The sequence below is a fragment of the Eufriesea mexicana genome, unplaced genomic scaffold, assembly GCF_001483705.2.
Source record: "Eufriesea mexicana isolate 0111107269 unplaced genomic scaffold, ASM148370v2 scaffold386, whole genome shotgun sequence".
NCBI lineage: Eukaryota > Metazoa > Arthropoda > Insecta > Hymenoptera > Apidae > Eufriesea > Eufriesea mexicana.
Genome location: NW_016908604.1, coordinates 7,170 through 24,941, shown reverse-complemented (window position 1 = coordinate 24,941; position 17,772 = coordinate 7,170). Strand labels below are relative to the sequence as shown.

The window sequence follows — 17,772 nt, the reverse complement described above, 5'->3', positions numbered from 1 at the left end:
TTCCCTTTCTAATTTTTATTTCTTTTTATTTTCAGGAGACGAATCGAGGAATTGATCATTTTACGAGGATGCTTGCTCGTCGTTGGCCAGGATCACGTATCGGATGGATCCGAGACGGAGGGAAATGGCTGACAGGGTGACTGGTTCGGAAGGGAAAGCCGTGTTCCGAGCACGGAGGAAAGGGCCCGTGGTGAAAGAAGGATCGGCACGACGAAGGAATTAAGGTGTATGTCGGAGCCTGCGCAGCGGATTGATCGGCCGAAAGAAACGGTGTCAACGAGAGGCAATCGGTGGACGGGGGTAATGCGCTCGTAAGTAGACAATGGGATTCCATTATCGCGGGTCAGACTGCCTCGATAAATATCGCGCGAAGTTAACGAGCTCGCTAACGATTTACGCGCTGCGAACAGGAAAAACGGGGCGAGACAACGGGGTTAAAAAAGCGACGCTGGAAAATAGACGCTGCTAACGAAACGTTTTCACTTGTAATTTCCTATAGGAGTGCATTAAACGAGACAACGCAAAAGGAACGGGCGAAAAAGAGCAGAGGGAGCGCAGCGGGGGTGACGGGGCGAACGGAAGTCGTAGACGGACAGCGAGAGCGGGGCTGGAGAAGAGAGAGAAGAGGGAGAGAACACGGAGAGAAAGAGAGAATGCGATTTCGTAAATAGAATCGTCGTTCGAAACAGACACCGAGGTTCGATGCGCGAAGAAATAGGAGAAAAGGGAGAGAGAGGGGACCGAAGAAGGTCGGAACAAAGGTGGATAATGGAAGGGATCGAAGAGGGGGTGAGGTAGGAAGAGGTACAATAGCAGCGAGGAGGAGAGAGAGGAAAAACAATCGTGGAATAAGATAAAGGTGATCTTTTGTCTTCCGTAGGAGAACAAATCTAACTTGTCCTGGTGTAGAGCGGAGCTGGTGGCAGTCTTGGTCGAGCAGCCCTGTCCGCTATCCGCCTTCGACTCCGTCAGCCACGGAATTTGCAACGCCATCGCATTGATTGCACCCCGGAGCGAATTGCATCCGCAGGCAGGGCGCTGATCCCCGACAAGGCGACGGAACACCGAGGCGCAACGGTGAAATTGATGACGCGAGTATAGGCGCGTTGGGCTGGCACGGGCCGAATGCGAAACGAGACAGTCGCCGGTCGCTCGCTCTCTGCCGGCCTGTACATAAATTCTTCTAAATCAATTCGGCGCGAACGCGACTGCCGTAATTTTTATTAAACCGGCACAAGCCTGTGCACCCTTATGAAAATATCGAGTAAGCTGCGCGACGCGTGCGACAGGCATAAATTCACCCTTCTACGCGTATATTAGTTTCCTTCTGGAGAGGAGTAAACGCGAAGGAGGCAAGAACGCGCGCGGATCGAAGCGGTTTTTCGCTGTGCCTAGTCGTATCGTGCGTGGCTTAATCGATAAACGATATTGCGGTGGTTCGTTGGTTTGCAGCCCGCAGAAATTCGCCGTCCGCCACGACCGTTCCAATGCCGGCAGGGACGATATTAACGCGACCACGAAAACCCGAAATTAATAATATTATCATAATTAATTACAGCCAACTCGCGTTCATCGATGATTTCGCTAAGAATTAATCGCAAATCCCGCGGGGCGGTTTGTTTCCGGGTTGAATTTCAGGTTTCGTTTCAGAGGGTGCGAAATATTTTCCGTTCCCATCGCGTAGCGTTTATTTTCGGCAACGAACAGGTGGCAAAGTTCGAAATTTTTAAGCTAAACGAACTGTACGACGTAGATAGAAAATTGAACGCGATAAATTTCGAAGAAGACGTGACGCGTTCGCGGATCTTTCCTTCTGGGATTTCGAAGGAAAAGGTAATTTCGTTACGCGTTGCCGTAAATACCGAGCAAGCCACTTGGAATCGCCATTTTATTGGAATTCTCCATTTTGTCCAAGCAGTCGTCGTTCCTACCTTACCGACGCAACTCGGAACTGCAACGCGGCGTTATCTTGCGACGGAATGGTGGACTTGCACTCGTGGGAGGTAGTGCCATCTGGCGCCGGAGACCTGCACCACGGCGGGAGTTCAAAGGTAAACCTCCGACACGAAAAGTCAGGAATTATTGAACTTTCGGTTTTGTCTTCGTAACGCGAATCAAGCTTATCGGCTTTAACCTCGCGATGAATTAAACATTTTTTTTCATCGAACAATTTCGAGTGGAATAACCGCGGATTTAAAGACGCTTGTTCCAAAGAACTTATTAATTTCGGAGCAGCGTTTTTAGCAGAGCGGCGAATAAACACGCGCGCCGGCTTGCATATTTTAATTGCGTTTTTAATAAAGCGAATTAACGCTACCGGGCATATCGTTCCGCGCGCAAACAACGAAACTCGAACGTTTTCCGCGAACGTGTACACGCCGCGGCACACTACGAAGTAGTCGCAGTAGGCAAAACCAAAACCGTGTTCTTCCGAGTCAGGTAAGTTTGCGAGCGCGTGCCCGATATTCGTTATTAAACCGCAATGCAGTAATCGCGGCGTGGAAACGTCGAAAAAACCGGTTTTCCCGTCTTCCATTCGCGCTTCTTACGCACTCGTTCCCGCAACTTTGCCAAATTTACGATCCACCGACTGGCGAATAAACTGCGGTACAAAGGTACGAACGGTGGGAGAATAACCGGCGAAAGATCTGCAACTATAGGGTACTCGGGAGTCGCTGTACAAATGTCAAAACCAGAGATCCAGTAATAACGTCAGAGCCTACTTTAGAAGGTTCAGACCCGTTTCAGCCGATTCGAAGCGGCAACGTAGCTCCGACTCTGGCCTCGAACAGTAATAGGACTCCCATTATCGAGGTCTTCCACCAGATCCAGACTTCTTCCCACTCCAGGAGCAAACATTGAAATAATGGTGTCCGCCGGGGTTTGACATTATCACGTCATCGACGGTAATCCAGGAAACTCGAATCGCTCTTCTCCGCTGGAGAATAAAGAGAGAGGGAGAGAGAGGGAGAGGGAGAGAAGGGAAGGAAAAGAGGCGAAAGGGAGTAAGAAAGAGGGAAAGAAAGAAAGAGATCCCCGGTACTCGGTAATTTTTCTTACCCGGAAAGTTAGCACTCGCGGGCGGGGTGCGACGCAGCCCTTAGCTCGGCTGCGAAAGAACACGAATAATGGACCGTCTCGAGCGAGCTCGTAAAAATGTATCCGACGCGATCGCGAGGGAAAGTTTGGAAAACGAAGACTTATCCGTGGCGCGAAGGTGAGGCAGCCCGTAGGCGTACTCGCGCATACCGCTAAGAGGCAAGGATTTACGAGGCTGCTTGGTCGCGTCCGCGTTCTCGAAAGCTCGAACTTTGTCAAATATATTAAAAGCTGTCTGCCGACTGGCAAGCCCGACAAAGATGTTTTCCCCTGCCGCGTCCAGTCGTTTCCCTTTTTCCTGCCTCTCGTCGCGTCGCACTTTCCGCCTTTGTGTACACGCCACCGCGCTGCTTCCATACCACTCCATAGGCGTAAACCGTCGGGAATACCCGCGAGAGTTTCTTCCCGGGCCGACGAAACCACCCGCCAGCGGTCCGTTCTGTTTTCCAAAAACTTTTTCCCTTTTTCTCTTTCGAATACAACTTATTATTATTTCGCTGCAATTATAACCCTATCGGGGTTATTTTTGTTATTTCGCTTTTCGTATCAAGCGTCCGCCATTTTGAGAAATCCGCCATTTCTCAAATCATGGCTACTCATTGTTACGCGAACGTTTCTCGTTTTAGATACCTTTAATTCGTCGTGGTGCCGCCATTGAACTGGGCCCTGGTTTATCTTGGAAGAAAAGGGACTTTTCTTTAAAACAATACACTCGTAATTTCCACATAAACGATATATTTAACGATATCGTGGGTATTCTCCTTGGTCGTTGTGCTAGGTAGGACGAAACGAAGTGGAGGGGATGAGCGTATCATCCGGGGCCTGCTAGTGGGCCCGTCGGTAAGGCTACCTAGCAGGCCCCGCCTTAAACGTGGTTACTTAGGTGGCATAGGGACTTCTATTTAAGGAAGGTCGAAGATTCAGCAAGGACTTGCGAGAAAGTCCTCGAACTTCCTTCAAGAAGGAATCCATCTACCGGCGAGGGTGAGAGTGATGGTCGTTGCAATATTATTTAATTGGTATAAAGAGTCCGATTAACAATTGAAAATAGCGTTAAAATAGCAATGTGGGGGTTATTACGTGGATGCCGGATATATTGGAGGTTAGGAACGAGAGGGTTTTCGGACTGTAAAATGGAGATCCGAAAAATTTCTGTTCGTCCACGTCTCGCAATTCACGTAATTAACAGCGGCCGTGGCGATAACGGAGAATCTTAATCGCGCGCGCCCTCGCGGCCGTTTAATTAAATATCGTTCCATAGGCCAGAAGGGAGCCCGCGACCTCTTATTGCCCGATTCGCTCCCGCTTTTTCACCCTTTTCGCCTATTATCGCCCGCTACTCCGTTATTCCTTATCTTTCCCGTCACATTTTTCATACTTTTTCCGCGACTGCATTGAACCACCCTCCCTAAACGGCGAGCTTTCACCGAGCCCTGTTCCTCGCCCTTTTTCGACCCCCTGATTCGGCATGCACGGTTCGCAGGGGCCCATCGGGACGCTCAGGGTCCCTGCAGTGTCGGGCGAGTGACTCGGCGTCGGGTAATTATTCAAGACACGCCGTTTCTCTCGCGTTCTTCTCGTCTTCAATTCCTCTTCAATTCGTCTTCAATTTCTCTCCCGTTTTTCTTGCTCACGGACAACGGAATACGCGATACTTGCATAAGGCGGGGAAAAATACGAGGCGTCGGGTATCACGAGCACCATAAGAGCGGACGATTCAGCGAGTAACGCGGGAATTTAAATCGGATTGCACGTGCACGGCACGGGGCGTGTAACGAAGCGGGCGGAGATTGCAGCGCGCGTTACCCGGGCTTCGTTCGAGCAAACGTCAACGACAACTTCTCATTTACAGATGTTGCAAAGTGGAAGCGTCCAGGGCTGATCCAGTTAGCCGACGCCCTTGCCGCGTACGTGCAGGGTGGCGCGCGGGCGAAAGAAGGGTGGCCGAGGACGTCGTTGGAATAGCAATGCTCGCCATTTCACTGATCCGCGTGTTGTCCATGGGCTCGCTTTCTCTCCCGCGACGCCATATTTTCGACCCGTCCAGTTTATATCCAGCATTACGCCGAGACTTCCGGGATGAGGGCAAAACGCGCCGCTGGCCAAGCCGAATCGCCATTCGCGGCAACCAGTCGTCAGCCTCTTTGTCTCTTCCTGGTATTGCGACAGAGGTAAAGGACGAAGGGAATCCCGCTTTACCAGAGATTAGGCGTATCTTTGTAGATTTTCTCCTCGCGTTGAAGCTCTTCGCGCGAGATCTCACGCTGTCATGCACGTTTCGAAGTGCATAAAATAAGGAGACTTTCTCAGATTTTTGTCTAATTTCATCGTGGATGGGATAGGTGCGCTATTTAATTACCTCGACGCGTAATTTTTCGTAATTAAATCGTATATCAAGGGGTTAGGTTAGATTCCGAAATCCGCAAATCTGCCACGAGTCACGCGATATCAAAATAAACAAAGAGTCTATTGTTTGCTCGCACACTCAGGATCTTCGTTAGAAGCTTCTGACAGGATTTGCGAGTTCGTTTCGTTGGAGACGTCTTCCAGTATACTACTAAACCGAGGAACTTAACCGAGTGTATTTATTAAACCGTCATCCCCTCATCGGTGACGGGCATTAGCGTGTCAATGAGCGAAATCACGGGTTCCGATTGAAACTGTGCAAGTTCGTCGACACTCCCGCGAGAAAAATATACGCATCCGACGCTGGAGCGCGTTTAGAGTGCACGCGAGAGATTCTTGAAGAACACGAGGAGTTATCTCCGGACACGCGTTTAGATGCCCGGAGCATATTCTCGCGTTTGCCAGGCACTCTCGGCGCGGAGCGTCTCTGGAACGCGTAATTCTCCGTTAATTAACGATAAAGACGTGGAAATTGTTGGAAGAGGGTCGGGAAAGGAGAGATCGATCACCGTCCAGCCTTAGTGTCCCGGCAGATGGCTTTCTTTCCGTCGTTTTCCCGACAATAACCGTGCCGACTGGTATACCGAGATTACCCGGCCAGCTAAGTCCGCTTATCCCGCCGCCGCGACGTCGTTAGTCCTCTCGCGAGAAGCGAAGATTGATGGAGCGTGTAAGGGCGTCGGCTCGTTCTCTCTCGGTTCCTCTGCTCCCTTGGCCTCTGCTTTTTCTCCAGATCCGTTCCACCGACTCGCGACATCGCTATCCCGCGCTTTTCACGTCGTCGACCGGCTCGCGGTCGTTCTTTACTTGCCACCTGTAATTTGCGGTTACTCGGCTTTGATTCCGCTCCGATCGCTTTTATCCCGACGAACGCCGTCGCGACGCCCTCCTCCACCCCCGGCCGATCGATACCTCCACGCGGAATCCATCTTCGGACTGAAACGCGCGTGAATTTTTTACGCCCTCCGCCCCAATCGCGATCCCTCGCGTGCGCCCCCTCCATTTCAGCCGCGATTACCTCGCAATCAGCGGGCGTCGCTCGGCGGATTCGCCGCGATAATTAGTCGCGACGAATTCGACGAGCGGCATCGAAGCACCGCACCGTCTAGACGAGCTCGGAGAGGACTTTCGCCGCTAACTCTTCCGCCAGGCGGGACGAGTCTGTCGGCTCGGGGGTGCGAGGCCGGGGGTGGCGTCTCGCAAACGACCCGTGGGATAGTTCGCGTTCCCGATCGATTATAACTTCGTTCGAAATCCCCTAATTCGACAAACATGGCGCGTTTCGATGGGCGGGATTCGAATCTCGACCCGATTGCCGGTTCGCTGATTATCGCACGCTCGCCCGCGCTCGAAACGCTGAAATTTGGCTCTCGCTTTGGCGGACGACAGCCCTCGCAGGTATGTCGAATGTACGTACGTAGATTCGCGAAGGAATCGCGTGGTTATCTGCCCAGTCGAGGGCGTATAAAACATCCGAACACCCCAGAGCGGGAACCCGAAGCCGATGGCGATATCGCGGGGAAAAATATATTCAAAACGGGCGGTAATCGAATTCGGATAAAGGGGGTCTGGCCTGGGTCGCGTTACACCGGCTAACGCGACAATAGACGGGCCGAAAGGCATTCCGTATTCCCGATAATCGAATTTCGCGTGTAACCAAGAAGCGGGAGGCTTGGGGCGTCGCAGGGCGGGCGGAAAGTATGGATGGGAGAGAGTACGCTCGGCGGGTAGATTGCCGGAAGGGTGTCCATGTATCGGCGATAAATCGAAGCTCGTAGCGTCGCGACGCGGCTCGACGCGACGACTATCGCTCGCCTCGTAATGGCGCAGCAGGCATGTAACGCACGTACCATAATAAATTCCAGGCCACCTGATTATACGTGACTACGTCAAGCGGGCGGCGGCGGCGCCACCGTCGCAGCCGAGTAAATTTGAAATCTGTCACGTGGTTGAATAACCGTAATCAGGCCGGCTGAAAATCGCTCACCACGTGACCGTATTATGCGAATCGATTTTGCGCCCGTTTGCACGCGTTTAACTTCTCTTGCACGTACACCGGGGATCCGCGCGCGCTCAGCGCGTGTGTGCGTCGGCTGAACGCGGAGCGGAGATGGATAACGAAACGAGAAGCTCATCGGCGGAAAAGCGTTATCCGCGCGGGGGTCCGGGCTCAGTGAAAGCGCGCTCCTCCACGCTCCTCGAGACGAACCGTCCTCTTCGGCATCCCCTCGTCCAATTTGACGTCGCCCACCACCTATCCCGACCGTGCTTCCTCCGATGGAAGGATCCACGATGACGCGTTCTTCTCCGGTGCCGCGCGACCATCGCGCATCCTCGTTGCACGCCCTCTATTGTCAGTTAAAAGCTGCGACGACGTTGCCACTTTCGGCGTAATTTCGCGAGGAAACTACGCTCTGGGTCACGAGACGACTCCTCCGCTTATGGATTCCCGTCCGTCGATCAAACCTCCGATTCTGAGAGAGCGAATTAAAAGTTTCGAAGATTTCTTCTGGATCGCTCGGATCGAAAAGGCGGAGAGATTTTTCGCGGTAGCTTGTTTGGTCGATCGTAAACGGGGCACAGCGCGTAGGAGGGAACCAGCGTGGGCGATTTGGAAATTTTTAAAACGCGTCGGACCTCTCTCGGTCACGCGTAAAAACTTGCCAGCGCGTTTTACGAGCGCGAGAAAAAGGAAAAGGAGAAGGAAAACGGAGAGGTCGGTCATGGGAAAGTTGGAGACGCGGTCGTTGGTGAAATAAGATTTTTTATTCCGTCTCATTTTCGCGGCATTATTCCGCGAGGCCATTGCGAGCGTTTGGTTCGGAACTCGGTCCGTCGCGGCGCGTCGCGTTCGACGATTCGTTAGCGGAGCCTCGTGTCGGAAACGATTCCTTTTTGTTCCTCGCCTGTGTTTTTTTCGCAGTCGCTTCGTTAGCGGGCGAGAAACTGGGGCGCGCGCGGTCATATCTGCCGCGAACAGAGCCGAGCGTCGAGACGTTGTTTCGCCTCGACGCGAAAGCCGGCCCGACACGAGGCGAACAGAATTAGTAATTGCAAGCTCCGCCCGGTAAATCCTACGTGCTTAGAGGAGCGGCAAACGATGGCGCGCGAGCGCCGCGCTCTAAGGAACCCCCTATCTGCGCTGGCTTTCACCGACTCCAGAACCCGTTGCTCCCTGCTGCACGGATGATCGATAAACCCGCGAAAAACAACGCGTTAACGCGCACAGCCAGCTCGCGAGAATGCGCGGGAACGTTACGCGTTCTTAATGACCCGGCGAGGAGTCTCCGCTTCGACGCCATTTCCGACGCCCTTCCGTTTCGCTTGGATAATTAAAACGCGGGCGAAGGGAACGTTTCGGGCCTTAACGAGAGCAAGATTTCGATAACGGAGGAAACGCGATGCATAGAGGAACAACGGGAACCGCTAGACTCCTGGCAACAGCTCCGCTCAAAGGACGTCCTGCTCGGACTCGTTTAAAATTGTACGAGATGTCTCCTGGCGTAGCCGCCGCGTTCATCTTTGAATAATTCCGGCCGTCTTTGACGCGACCAGCGCTGAACGTAACGCGTTAAGCCTGAAAGCTGCGGAAACGGATCAAAGCTAGGGCTGATGATAACCGACGCGCGCTACCCGAGTCGAGTCGTTGGATCTGTCAACATTCGACTTTAAACGATTCCGCGATGAAACGCTCCGTTGTAAAACCATCTCGAAAATTCCTCGCTTCCGTGTACGCCGCGATCAGCGTCGTAGCCAGCGACCTGGCTAACGGGCTGCGAATAGCGAGCAATTTCGATCGTGCCCGGAGAAAAAATTGACAGTTCCGGTAGGTGTCGCTCGGTTCCGAAGGAGTCGTTTCACACGGCTGCTTGCCGGGTCGCAAATCCGATTTCGCGCGTCTAGAGCGCGCGAACGAAATGTATAATGCAGGAGGAATTATTATCGTTCGAATTGCATCCACTCGCGCCGCTGCCATCCGTCCCGGACGCATTACCCGGGTGCGAAATTCCGGCGGATGTTTCCGGTAAGGTTCGCGAAGAACAAAGTTGCCGGTGGAACTTGGCAAGTCCCCTTGGGCGATACCGCGCTTTCAAACTGTCAGGGCGAAGAGGTTCGTCGCGAAACTGCTGGTTACATTTCGTCCGCCTCGCGTGACGCCTCGCAGTGTCGTTCGTCGCTGGGCGCCCACCGCCGCCATTCACGCTCGCGGAGTTTCCAACCCGTGTCTCGGAATGCACCGTCTCCGGCCCCCGTGCGTATTAATTACTCTCGACAATCGCTCGATTCTACCTTTCTCTTCGTCTCGATCCTCCGCGAGTCCCTCTCCGAGCCGCCTATCAGCGGCCATCTTGACTCGATTGGCGCTGTCATCGGTCTCGACTATTTTTAGCCGGTCGTTAGCGAACCACGGGCTATCGAAACGAATTTTTCCGGATTGCATAATGCGTGTTCGTAATTTACAGCGAAGGTAGGGTTAATGTAGGGTCGCATGACCGATGCGCATCTTGAGACACGCTCGAAGTAGCGACGTTATTCGCAGGTGTTGCAGCGTTCTACGGCCAGTCCCGAATGCGTCTGTGTACATTGATTGCCTCATTTCGCTGGAATATCAGGTCCACGTTCCGTACATCGGTGTACACCGAATAAGTCACACCTGTGGCGTCCGTGAACCTTAGGACGCGTTCACGCGGTATTAGTAATGCTAGATGTCGCAATAGGAGTGGATCCAGGCGTGAGCCTGACCCGGCGCAGGAAGCCTCGAGCACACTCTCGTCGGTGCCTTCCGTTGATCCCTTTTGTTAGTTAGCGAGGAAAACAGAGCGAAACGAGCAAGAGGGACTGGGTCAGGCGAATTTCAATTGGAATCCTTCCAAATATCTCGTAGCTAATTAGGGGGTCAAAGCGCGCGAGCGTTACAGCGTCCAAGGAAATCTCGTTATATCAAATTCCCGTGTCTCTCTTCCCGGCGTGCCAACGATGATGACCGTGTCGACAAAAACGGACGAAACGGAAACTCATCGTAATTCAGCGATCCCCGTTTGCCGTTCCGTGACTCTGCGTCAGAGGCTGACGGTTTGTTTCGCGCCTGGCCACTCTCCATCGTTCACGCGAGTCGGGAAATTATGCCATTCGATCCCGAGTTGTAATCTTCCGCGTTGCTCAAACGCGTTTCACCGCGGTTTATCAATTTTTCGGCACCGATCGGATTTCTACGCTCCCGGGTGGCACTTTTCTACCCCCGGGATGCATCAGCCACTGCGCGACTGCCGCGGTGACGCGTTCGGCCGCTTTGAAAAAGATCTTATTTCAGATGGGGACGCGGTGGATGGCTGCTATCGCGAGGGTGTGTTTACGCCAGCCTGATAGATTGCCGTGGCTGCGTATCGGAAAAGGGACCAGACAAACCCGCGATACGGCCTGCTCGTGCAAGCAGGCCCTCTTACCCGCCAATTTCGCGATTGCGAGTCGCGCCGCCTCGAAAGGGCGTCATCAGAAACTCGTTTACCGCCACCCGATGATTTCCGTGGCACTCCGGGCCCCTGGCGTGTAGATTTATCTGGCATTTATCAACTCGCCGACTGCGTTCTCCGCCGGAGTTCGCTGCTTCCGTCTCCGACGAGAACTATGCGAAGCGCCGAGCGACGAGTGTCCTTTGGCGCGCCGCGATGGCGCGTGAAACTCTCGTCCATGGCTTCTCGAACTATCGTAAATAGCCGAGTCTACGGCCTGCAACGAGTTTCGCGCCGACAGCCGCAACAGAGGCATTCGTCGGTCCACGGTGTTCTCGCTCCGACGATGCTACCAAGATTCACGAGTTTAGAGGGATGCCCTGTCGATCGGTTTAGGTCCAATTTTATATCCGAACGCCCGATCGTCTTTTGTCTTCACAGGGGGCACGCGTCAAGGAACGCCCTCGATGGTTCCGATCATTCTAGAAACTCGATTGTGGCATGTGTGATAAGATCGGGTTAATAAATCTGAATACAAATTTTTACTCTTGATCTTATTCTTAATTTCGGAATGACGAAAGCGAAGACTCGAGTTTTCCATTTATGACACCAACTCATTGCGTCATTCAATCTAGCTTCGAGGAACCATTCAGCTTATCAAAGATAGATCGTGATACAGGGTGACGCTGTACAAATAAAGATTCCTCTCGCACACGCGTATACCCGATCGTCTTTTTTCTTTCATGGGGGTACGCGTCGTGGAATCCCTGCGCGATTCGTGACAGGTCATCGATCGCTCTGGATCTTTCGAGGTGGCTACAACGAGGTAGGCGAGTCACCAAGAACAGCTACTTGGTTCGGGTAAGAGAGAAATAGTCGAGCGCGATATTAAATATCGACGAATGGTCTATCCTTCCATCTTGTACCGACTCATTATACCGTTATACTGCAGCTCCCATTGTAACGTCTCTTAGGAGGAATCGCAGGGATTACGGAGCAGACCTCCTAGCTCGCTGAAAGTCCCTCATTCGAGTGCAGAATCGTTCCTTCTCGGATCGGCATTATTCGTGCTCGTTATTTCTTCTTTTATGCCGGTAATGGGCAAGATTGAAAGTAAACGAAATTACGGCGCGTCGACGGAAACGCGACGGCGCGACGCGGAGGGGTGGCAGGATGCGGCACAGCGCGTCACGGCGTCGGCGGCGTCGGCGGTGGCGGCGTTGGCATTAAGATTCTTTTCGTTTCTTTCCGCCGCTATCCACGATCGAGCGGATTATGTTGCCTCGCGTCTAGCCCGGGACAAAAACCGCATCCGAGCGTACGGAATAGAAAAAGAGAGAGTAACCGTGCAACCGTTCGCCGATAGATAAATCGCTGCTTTTTCGTCGAGGCAATTTCTCCATTCTCCGCAGTCCCGATACAGCAACCAACCACCCACCCGGCCGGTTCTATCCCGCGTGATTTTCAAAGCCGCGACCTCTCCGGAACGGCCGAAAGAAACGAGGGAGCGCAGGTTGAATTTCATAGAGGACCATTTCGAGATTACCACCGCCCGCCGGTCCAGCCGATACGTCTATACCTTCTCCCGATCGTACCTCGAACGGAAACCAACGTCGCTTATGCAATGATATATCTAGGAATGCAACGAGTACAGAGGCCCTGAAAGAATGTCAAGAGTGTTTGGACTTGGAACGAAAGCGACCGCGTGCAAGAGGGTTGATTGCAAAGAATGTTTGCGAGAGGAATCCTTATTTCGATAGCATCACTCTGCATCGAGATTTATCTTTGCTTCGAGAAATCATCCAGTTTATCAATTCTCGAAGCAGGGTTGCGTGAAGCAATGGGTTGTCACAGAGACTATGAAAGCCTAGCTGAAAGGTTCGATGGGACACGCTTTTTGACAGTCCACCGTCTGCATCGCGCAACGTACAAGACTTCGAGCCTTCGTTTACTTTATACCACCAAGAAATGTAAAATATAATCAGAATCAAAAGCCTCTTTTGATTTATTAACCCTTTGCACTCGACGATTTTTTGGTTAAAAAAGAGTAGGAGTTGAAAAATTTTCTGCTACGAAGCTGATGATATTTTTTGAGCAGTAAGAAATCGTATAATACAGGTAGAATTATTTAATTTCGATACATGGCACATTGTTACTTTATTTTAAATTTCATGTATTAATTAATATCGAGCTTCGAAATTTTATGAAATGGCGACTAAAGGGCGCCCCTCGAGTGCAAAGAGTTAATCTTATCTTACCACAAGAGTCAGTCTATGCCAGGGACCGCACGTTTTGACAAGACAGTGCATTGACGTCTAAGGCCCGTAACAAATGACGCGTGAAAAACGAGAAAACTCGTGAGCGGTACGCAATGTGTTAAGAAAGATCAGGAAAGTGTGCCCATCGCGAATACCTCTTGTTTCATAGCCAGCCGCTGTCATTCCATTTACAAGCTTATTTTATTATATTAACAAGTCAACGATACTATCTTAACTCAATCCGCTTAAAAACGATCGTACATATCTCGAGAGTACGCGAGAATCCGGAACATTCGCAGACTCACACTCCGCCGGTATTTTTACCTTCAACGCGTTTTCCCGGGACGAAGCATCGGGACGTTTGTCGGAACAAATGCGCTATCCTCGCGAGCGTTTAGGTGGAAAGAAGAATCGAGGAAAGAATTCGAGACCTTTTTTAAGCAGGATCGTACCACCCTCTTTAGCGAGGCAACGCGTTCTCATCAGAGCGTGTTGTTTGGTAGGTAGCTTGGCAGAATCTCGGCGTAAACCGAGGTCCAGATGGAGGCGAGTCGAGGACCGAGTCTTTGGAGGGTCGTTGCGAATTATTCATTCACCGCTTCCAGCGTACGAGTTTCTCCGTGGAGCAATTCCGTCTATTTATAAAGGACAACGAGCCTGCCCGATCCTCCAGTTCGCGTGATACATCAGTCTCGGCCCGAGGATCGGCCTGTGCTCGCGTTTGGCACCGTTTAGGGCGAGATCGAGGGTCTAGACGCCGCGATAGATCGACGCGGTGGTATTAATGGGGAGGTTAAAAGGGAAAAGATCTGCTCGAAATTTGTTACGCGAGGAACGGGCGTTGAAATGAAAAATTCCCCTAGACTTTGACGAAACGTTCCTTTGTCCCTGCGTCGATAGAGAGAGGAACGTCGAGGATGCAAGACGTCGGTCTCGCGTTGCCGGTTTTACATGTCAGGTTATAGAAACGAAGACTGGTCGCTTATATCATTACGACGTCAAAGTGTCTCGTACAGGGACGAGTTTGACGTAGTTGCTGCGACGCGGCAATATCCCCTCGTTGGTGTTCCCTCGACGTCAAAGTCCATAACCGTGGCGCGTCTTGTTCCATCCTCATACCCCTCCGTACTCTGCTCCCTTATTGGCAAACATTTAGAGCAAAGCTATTCCCGACCAGACGAATTCCGGTATCAAAAGTATCTCCTTTTCTTAATCGTTTATGGCTTTTTTTGAATTTTACCTTCTAATTCTACCTTCTTTTTTCTCATTCTCTCTTCTCGTCTCGTTTTTCCAATTCTCCTTTTTACACCGCTACTATATTAATAGCGTTGAAAATAAAATACGTCCTAAGGTATTTGCAAAAATTAATCTCTCAGGAAAAATATCTATATATAGAAATAATTGAAATAAATGGAAATCTTTGAATTGTGCGTCGAAGAGGTTCCTTCGCGCTGTTGATAAGAATTAGGAGACCAGGACGAGCTGCAGTTGCATACCCTATTTCATCAGTTAGCACAGTTAGAATGCAGAAGATATACCTTCCTAAGAATAGAATAAAGATAATTATAAAGAACGATAGTTATTTCTTTTTATAATTCTTCCATAATAAATAATATATTTCTCATTCTTCCGTGTGTTTGTTTCCCAAATTTCTGCAGCAATATCTGCAGCAATTTCTTCTCGTTCCTCGATTCTTATTTCTTTGCTCGTTTTTCCCAGAGATTCACGCCCCCTTCGTCCATTTCTATTCCATAATTTCGTAACGTCTCGGGTTCTTCTTTAACCTTGGTTTTGCTGCCCTCTGCCTCGGCCGACACAACTTCCCTTCAGGTTATCTAGCCTTTCCTTCGCTTTTTCTCTTATTTCTCTTAAGAAACTTTCCTTCGCTTATCTCCGCTCCTGTACTTTCTTCGATACCGCTTATTTCTATTTCTAGCCTTTGCTTTTATTCGCATTCCGAATTTTCTTTCGCTCCGCCATTTTTCCCGCGTGTTCGTTCTACCGTGTATTCGTGTTTTCAAGATATTTATACGACGTTTATGGAACATTTACATTACTTACACATTACGCGCGTTATATTAAAAACGACGACGATCGTTCGATCATCGTTCCGGGATTAAAATGGCGGACATTTTAACGCGGCGCTTAAGCAGTCGCGTATCCATTTGAAGGAGTTCCCGGGGTATTGGAAATTGATTGGAACGAGTGTGACGTGATGAATCGACTTTCTGGAAGTCACGTACTCCTAGACCGCTATTGTACACACACTTTCGAACGCGCATTCTGTTTAGCAGAGGAGGGACCCAGACCTTTAACGACGGATGTGACTTCACTACAAAAGGGCGAGGCTGACACGCGTTTCACCGTCGATCGAGTACACGTTTCCAGCAGACCCTCTGTCTGCTGCGTTTTAAAAACTCCTCACGGACGTTTCGCGGAGAACTATTTGTTTAAACGAACACGAGCCACGGCTACGTAATAGCGTTAATCGGGTTACGAGAAGCGGCGTAAATTCGTTCCGCGACTTTCCATCTCGAGGCGATTATTTTCGTTATTATCAGCGAAATCGACCGGTTGGAACAACCGCGTGCACCGGAAGCCCTCGGCGACTCGTTTCCGGAACACCGCTCGAAAATTCCGACTGCGTCGTAAACAAATGTACCGAACGCTCGGCCCCGTAAAAGCTCCATGGAAATTCTCCTACCGTCCACGCTTATTTGCGGGGTATAAAACAAAGTAATGCCCAGTTGGTTCGCGTTGCTAACCTCCTTACAAAATGCTTCCTTTGAACGTGGAATATGACGCGAAGCGTTGCATTGTGGCCGGAGTGCAGTCGGTTTTCATGCTTTGGCTCTGGATCTTCGACAAAGCGGAAATGTTTGAAACGTGGAATCCGAACTCGAGCACCTCGTTCGTCGATTAAATCGAATACGGTCCGTTTTAAAAGTTCCAGCGGACGGTGCCTAGTAATGAAAAGCAAAGATGGGAATCAGTGTCTACGTACGGAATCGTAGCTGAAGAGGTGGGTCAACACGAGGTATGCGTGAAAGCAATTACATTTTGATTAATGGGAAAGTTGGCCCCGATATGAGTCACGCGTGTAAACGATCACGGTCGTAAAAGTTCCTTAAAATCCGGCCGCGTCTTTTCATCCGGCAGCCATTAATTCGCACTTGCATACCGGCGAGGGGGCTTTTAATTAAAATTTTCATTATTCTCGCCTGTGAATCCTGGCACACCGCTTCCACCCGCCCTTCGGTATTAAGCGAGTAACTCGTAGACTGTATTACAATGCGTCAATTGCAAATAACGTGTGCGATGCAAATCCAATTAAAGGAATCGTTTTTATCCCGGCGCGTCTAAACTCTCTCGCTTTGAGCGCCGGTGACGTAAATCTCATTACCGGTGCTCGACAATTCGCGCTACTTAATCGTAATAATGAAAATCCAATTACACGCACAGCTTCTGCGTGACGGATCCTCGAACGGCTTCTCTTTCAGCTTCCGCTATTTCTTCTTTTTCCCATTTTCCCTAACGACCTCGAGGACGCGACGAACTTATAATTAGGTCCGAACGATTTCCATCGTGGAAAAATCGAATTTCGATGACGTCGAATAGGTGGGAAGCAGCTCGAAATTTCCACGCCCGATTCACCGTGCCGTCTAAAAAATTTCATTTCATCCGTTTTTAATCCCGTAATTCGGTTCACCCGATAATCTCGTCTAGCTCGGATAACGTTCCGCCGGCTTTATTTTCCACACCCGAAACTAGTTCCCGCCGCGGCGCGATGCAGTTCGAGTTCGGCGAAATCCGATGCAATCTAGCCAAAACACAATCGCAGATTAGGGAGAAGAAGCTCGAACGGCTGGATTGGCCCGAAGGTTTTGCCGCAGCTGGACGAGTCCGCGCTGGCACGAGCGCTAGCTAGCATCGGCACGCGACGCTTTATAAGCTCCCTTCCGCTCCCTTCCGGTACCTTCCGGTATCTTCCGGTATCTTCCGGCAGCGAAATAACCGGCCGGTCGTCTAGGGATTGTAATTTCTATTTAAAACAGCCGCAGCTAGCTACGAGCCGAAACGACGTCTTGCCCGATAGCCGCAAACTGTTCGGGCCAGATCGATTCGCCGGCGAAGCGGACGCGATTGAAATCGACTGGGTTGGCTGGCGAAATTCTCAGACGGCGGACAGAGTAGTAGGTCGGTAGAATTATGGCGCGCCATAAAGCCTGACAAAGGGATATTTGCGGTCTCACGATCCATCGCGTCCGACATCAGCGTCCGCGACAAGCTGCACTTGCGGAAGGGCGTAGACGCGATCGTGTTTGTTTCTCGGTCTAGTGGCGCGCGGCTGAAATACTTGTCCCGCAGGGGTGCAATGCACCGTGTCGCTGCTAGGGGAGTGTATTTACCCGCTTTTCGGTCGATATTGGCGGCCGGGCAGGAAGCTTCGCTCTCGAGTCGCAGCGTTTGGAATTACGCGTCGACGGAGGACACCGGAAAGAAATCGTGCTCGTTCGTCTGCGCTCGTCGCTCGACGACAAGCCAGACGCGAACACGGG

At 51.1% G+C, this 17,772-nt stretch overlaps 1 long non-coding RNA gene across 4 annotated transcripts in view; it reads left to right on the top strand.

The window, feature by feature from the left end:
- Positions 1–17,772, top strand: part of LOC108545486 (uncharacterized) — a 24,174-nt gene that overhangs the window by 5,678 nt on the left and 724 nt on the right. For 2 of the 4 annotated variants that reach the window (XR_001890090.1, XR_001890087.1), the window contains exons 2-6: positions 36–311; positions 500–804; positions 881–1,833; positions 1,919–2,051; positions 4,952–8,084. This is a non-coding gene — a long non-coding RNA (uncharacterized LOC108545486). Of the gene's footprint in view, positions 1–35; positions 312–499; positions 805–880; positions 1,834–1,918; positions 2,052–4,951; positions 8,085–17,772 lie in introns of those variants that run through there. The other 2 variants (XR_001890088.1, XR_001890089.1) reach the window with 2 other exon arrangements.